The sequence below is a fragment of the Panthera leo genome, chromosome A1, assembly GCF_018350215.1.
Source record: "Panthera leo isolate Ple1 chromosome A1, P.leo_Ple1_pat1.1, whole genome shotgun sequence".
Lineage (NCBI taxonomy): Eukaryota > Metazoa > Chordata > Mammalia > Carnivora > Felidae > Panthera > Panthera leo.
The window spans coordinates 15,373,831-15,379,618 of NC_056679.1; the positions used below are offsets into that span (position 1 = coordinate 15,373,831).

A 5,788-nucleotide genomic window follows, 5' to 3' on the forward strand; every position below is an offset into this window, starting at 1 on the left:
AAGGAAAGTTTTTCCTACTATATTCTTTATCCTCTCAGTTCTTCAACCAGTAACCAAAGAACCAGCTTGGCCGCTTCTCTTTCCCCTTTGTCTGACCTCAATATCACTAAGACTTGTTAGTTTTCCTTATCCCCTTCTCACCATTCTCAGTGTCTTACCTATCCCTTTGTCTTCCTTCTCAATGACACTATTGTAGTTTGCACTCATTATCCCCTGCCTATAACACTGTCTCCTAAACAGTCTCCCTGTTGTTATATTTGCTGCTCTTCAGTCATTCAATTCACTGCTGAAGCGATGTGCCTATAATTATAAACCTCACTCTGTTGTTGAAAACCCTCCACATTGAACATCTCTTACGCACCCCTTCAGATCCTTCAGCCTCCCTGTCTCCCAGGCCTCTGTCACTTGCTCTGCCCTAACTACAGCTACTTCACACATCTAAAATGCCTGCCTACAGAAATCTTCTGCCTGATCCCAAGGCCTGGAGTTTCTAGCTCCCCTCCACCACTCCCATGCTCAGATGAAGCACCACATGTTAGTCCTGGTTCTCCAAGAAGCAAATACCAAGATTCAATTAAACATGTGCTACAGATCTGATCACTATTGAAGGAGAGAAAGAAGTTAGGAAGGTTATATAGAAGAGTCCTAGACTCCAGTGCAGTTCAAAGGAAATCTTGGCAGGAATGCTGACACATCCACAAGCTAAAACCTCCTGTTAGAGGAGTCCCTGTCTCCCAGGAATAGACCCACCTTACTATGCTATGATCAGTCTGCTATGATCAATCACTGGGGCAGACAGAGGAAGTGTGGCCTCTGTACACTTAGCGTGTTCGCAGATCCACCAAATCATACTGCTGGACAGACACAGCAGCAGTCTACTATATGACGGAAGTGGCACATTTGTGATGAGGCTGGAGAAGGTCCAAAATTATGAGTAAATTACTATCAACTGCTGGTCCAGACTGCCTGCCATCTACTTCTACAACACCAGTGCCTCTCTTTCAACACATTAATTCCTGTGCTGACCAAGTCTCAGAGGAAAAAGACACAAGACTGGCTCATAGTGTGTTGGTGTAGCTGGAAATGAACATTACCACATTAGCCCCAAATGTGGGTGACTCTGAAAGATGGTCTGACATAATGACCCTGAATAGTCTCCTTGACCAGCCCAGTGCTTGTGCAATAAGCTACAGGGTAGACAGGGTAACAAAGATGAAGACTATGCATGGGCCTAATAACAATGGCTTCTTGTCATCATCACCAATCTGGCTACAGCCACTTATGAGTGGCCAATGTGCCAACATCAGAGACTAAAGATGTGCCCTCAATGTACCGCCATCCCTTTAGATGTCATTCAACAACTATCTAGTGGCAAGTTAATTTTTCCATGCTGGAAGGGACATTAATTATTAATCCATACAAAATTGACACATACTCTGGATAGACGGTTGCCTTTCCTACCTGCAAAGCCTCTATCGACACCACTATCAAAGGGCTTGCAGAATGCTTTATCCTTCAACATGCTTTCCACACAATCTTAGCTCCCACGTGGGATTGTTTTCTACAGCAAAAGAGGTACAAAAGGGGACTTGTTACCAGGGGACTCAATGATTATACTACGTACCCCACCAGACCAACAGAATGACAAACAGCCTGTTGAGGGCTCAACTATGGATGCAATATCTTGTGGGTTTGGGTACTGTCTTCCAAGAAGTGATATATGGGCCAAACTGACAGGTGACATATAGTAATATGCTTCCAACAGTAAGGGTTTATGGGTCCAGGAAGCAAGAGACACACAAGTTGTCCCCTCATCATCAAACACAGGGGTCCATTGATAGGATCTGTGCTTCTACTCCTTGCAATCCGAGGTCCTTCCCAATCGGAGGCCCTAGTTCCCGGAGAAGGGGCACATCTGCTACTGTATGTAAGAGTCCCATTGATTACCCCCGGACCATTTTGAGCTTTAATGACAATATTTTGAGCTTTCATGCCAACAGTCCAAAAGGTAAAGAAATGGTTTCCTGTCTTATTGATTTAATTAAAGAGCTGGTGTTACCATCACAGGATGGCTTCAAAGGAGATAGTGTCTGAAACCCAGGGGATCCACTGGGTATCTCTCAGTACTCACATGCCCATTGGTAATGGTTAATGGAAAAATGCAGCAGCCATGACCTAAAACGTACAGGGAAAGCAAAGGGTGAGACCACTTGAAGTTCTAGGTCACCTCACCAAGAAACCAATATAGACCAGCAAAAGCTGGCCCAGGATGAGGGAAGTATATAGAATGTATGTGAGGACAGAGATGATAAATATCAATTAGAGCCTCAGGACCAGCCCCAGCCAAGAGACTGTAGCTTATTATTTCACTAGCCAACTTGCCTTCTTTCTGGAAATCACAACAAGTCTCCTTCCTGAGGGGAATTCTGTGACTGACTGACTTGTTCCTCCCCTCTGTGGGGAAGCAGTAAGAGCAATTTGTTCTCATAACAATACAAGCCCAATATTGTATCACAGAAACCATATATAATGGAAGGTCACAAGCATATCTGAGGATCATAAGAGGTCATCTGTCCTGGGTACATCTTATGCACTGCACTGCTTCAGATTCCCCCAGCCTCACCTGTCAATCAGCCCTTGGCTATCTGTTCTGCCTCAACCACTGCGACAATGACCGGTTCCAGACTCAGATGAAGCACCACACTGCAAGGCATGGATCTGGCTCTCTAGAAGGTGCCCAGTGATGCAGTTCAAAAGTAGAAGGGAGTTAATGCCTCAACAGTGAGCTCTGTTCAATGGGAGACAAGAGAAGGTAAGATGCTATCAGATGGATTCCCTTCCCCTACACCCTCTGATGGAATGCTCTGAGGCACGTCTTTTTTGTACAGCGTCTTTGGAGCTGTTTCAAGTGGCTGAGAAACTGGCTCTGTTTCTTCGTGAAGTGATGACCAGCTTCGTAATGAAGACCTTGTGTTACCTCCCATCCTTCCCTGACTTATTGCACTTTTCCTGTCTCACTGCCCCCAGATTACCTTTCCAGGAAAGCATTAGCATTTAATCCTTACCTCTGGTTCTGTTTGATAAAGAACCTGGGCTAAGTTTCACTTCACTGCTCACTCCCTCCAAAGAAAACCTCAGTTCCAGCTCCCGATGTCATTTTCACTCTCATCACCTGTGGTCCCCTACGTTCATCTTTTGGTGATCAAGCAGAGCTCTTCACAGGTTTCCAAGCTGCCCACCTTTTTCACAGCATCATACGTCTGTATCTGCTCTTTACTGTGCCTGGAGAATACTCTCCCACCCACTCCCTCTGGTGAACTCCCCACAGTGCCAGGGGCAAAGTCAGACAACAATGAATCCAGTACCTTATGAAACTTCACTACAATTGAAATGTTTAGAAGCCTCTTTCAGTATCCTTGCTTAATACTGAAATATTAAAAGAAAAAGAAAAGAAAAAGAAAAGAAAAGCCACGTATGAATAAACACTTATTCTTCCTCTTATGGTAAAAAAAAATACTTGAAATACAAGAAAATCACTATGGAGACAAGCTGAAATGCATTCCTTTATCAGCAAATGTAATTGAAAGATTCTCAGCAAAACTGCTGAATGTTTGAAGATGTAAAGAAATATATATTAAAATAAGTATATAATAATACAGGTTTTCTGTATAGATAGAAAAAAGTAAAGATGTTGCTAAAAAATCAATTTATGATATTACTAGTCTGGTTCAAAAAAGAAATAAAAAATAACTCCTTTTCTTATGAACAACTAAAGGAAAACATGTACCAAGAAGCTATATTCTCAATGGTAAATTTTTTAATGAAAACAATTATTTATGAAAAAATTTCCTTAATTGAATGGCTACTTAAAGTGGACTAAAAAATATTCTGGGATAAAGTCATAGAAACATTTCCACATATAAAATCCTGCACTGCATCATTCATAGTCAGGATGTTACAGCAAAGCAGTTGAAGCCAGGAGTGTGCCAAGTGTTGGAGATGTCAAAAATGTAGTTCCTTTCCAAGAAGACAAGATCTTTAAAATACAGACTCTTGTACAATACTTTGTAATGACATGAGGAATAACCGTGGTAATCTTTTGAATGACACAAGGTTTGTTTGTTTTTTTTCTACTTGTGGCAAAATACATAAAAGGTTTGTTGAATATAAAGGTATTATATATCTTTATTATATAAAACACCATGTTCCAGATGTGCTGATTTTTTCTGGTATGACAATGGTTGTCAGGATTTGCTGTTTGGAAGATATTTTCATAGATTAAATACCCTTTATCACCACCATTTTGATAATTTTGATTCTGATAATGAATGAGAAAACAACTGCTTCTTGAAAACAAAAAAATTACTCTGGGGAGAGTATTTTGAACAATGACTGTTTGATATTATTTGCATTAGCATATGATCATACAACTGACAATAATGTATGCCACCTGTAACAACTCCTTCCTGTGCTCACATTTTAAAAGTTGACAATACATTTTTCAAACCTGTTTTCAAACCATCCACATGTGGAATTTCAGTGGACCTATACCCACTTACAAAAATACATAAAATGCAGGACTTTTTGATGAGTCTGCATAAACAACTGATTGATATCATGGAAGATGAACATCTGGTGAGTGATTTTCAACTAAAATCTTTGCAAAATTGGTGAATGGAATTGAAAAAACAGCATCATGATCTAGCAGGCACAACCAACAATGCACATCTTCAATTTGTATATATGTATCTTTGTGAGGTATTTTTCTACTATGACCACCTTTAGAAACAACTATAGAAAGAAACTGAGTTTAGAACCAGAACTTAAAACCAAATCTTTTCAAAGATAATATAGCATATCCAATGACATGTTTTCAATGATGTTTTAAAAAATGTAACTGCTTATCTCATCTTTGTCTCATCCCTTTTTAAAGTTCAATTTGCTTTTGTTTGGTATATGATTCATGTATATAATAAATATACATCAATTAAGAGTACATGACCATTTGGCAATGATTTCTTGGATATGACATCAAAAGTGTAGGCAACAAAAGAAAAAAGTAGATAAATTAACTTACCAAAACTACAAACTTTTGTGCATCAAAGGACACTATCAACAGAGTGAAAAGGCAACCTACAGAATGGGAAAGATATTTGCAAATCATGTATTTGATAAGGGATTAATATCTAGAATACATTTTTAAACACCTGCAACTCAAAAACAACAGAAAATAAACAACCCACCTTAAAAATGGGAAAAGGACTTGGATAAACATTTCTCCAAAGAAAATACACAAATGACCAGTAAGCACAAATCACTAGTCATTAGGGTAATACAAATCCAAACCACAAAGAGATACCATTTCATATCCATTATAATGACTGTTACTAAAAACAAAAACAAAACCAGAAAATAACAGGTGTTGGTGAGGATGTGGAGACACTGGAACCCTCATACACTGCGAGTGGGATTGTAACGAGGTGCAGCCATGATGGAAAACAGTATGGCAGTTCCTCAGAAAATTAAATACAGAATTGCCATATGATCCAGCAAGTCCACTTCTAGATATACACCTGGTGAAATTGAAAATAGGGACTTGAACAGACACCTGTACACTAATATTCATGTCAGCATTATTTACAATAGCCAAATATATATTTGTTATTATATTTATATTACTGACATATAACATTAGTAATAATTGTTATTATATACTGTTATATTTTTGTATACATTTTGTATACATATACACAATGAAACATTGTTTAACCTTAAAAAGGAAGGAAAT

At 39.1% G+C, this 5,788-nt stretch overlaps 1 long non-coding RNA gene across 1 annotated transcript; it reads right to left on the minus strand.

Annotated features, from left to right (window-relative positions):
* Positions 1-1,457: 1,457 nt before the first annotated feature.
* LOC122229107 lies at positions 1,458-5,111 on the minus strand. Its single transcript, XR_006206961.1, has 4 exons — positions 5,078-5,111; positions 2,624-2,788; positions 2,132-2,175; positions 1,458-1,561 (listed from the first exon to the last, which is right to left on the minus strand). It is a non-coding gene; the product is annotated as an uncharacterized LOC122229107 (long non-coding RNA).
* Between the last annotated feature and the right edge of the window lie 677 nt (positions 5,112-5,788).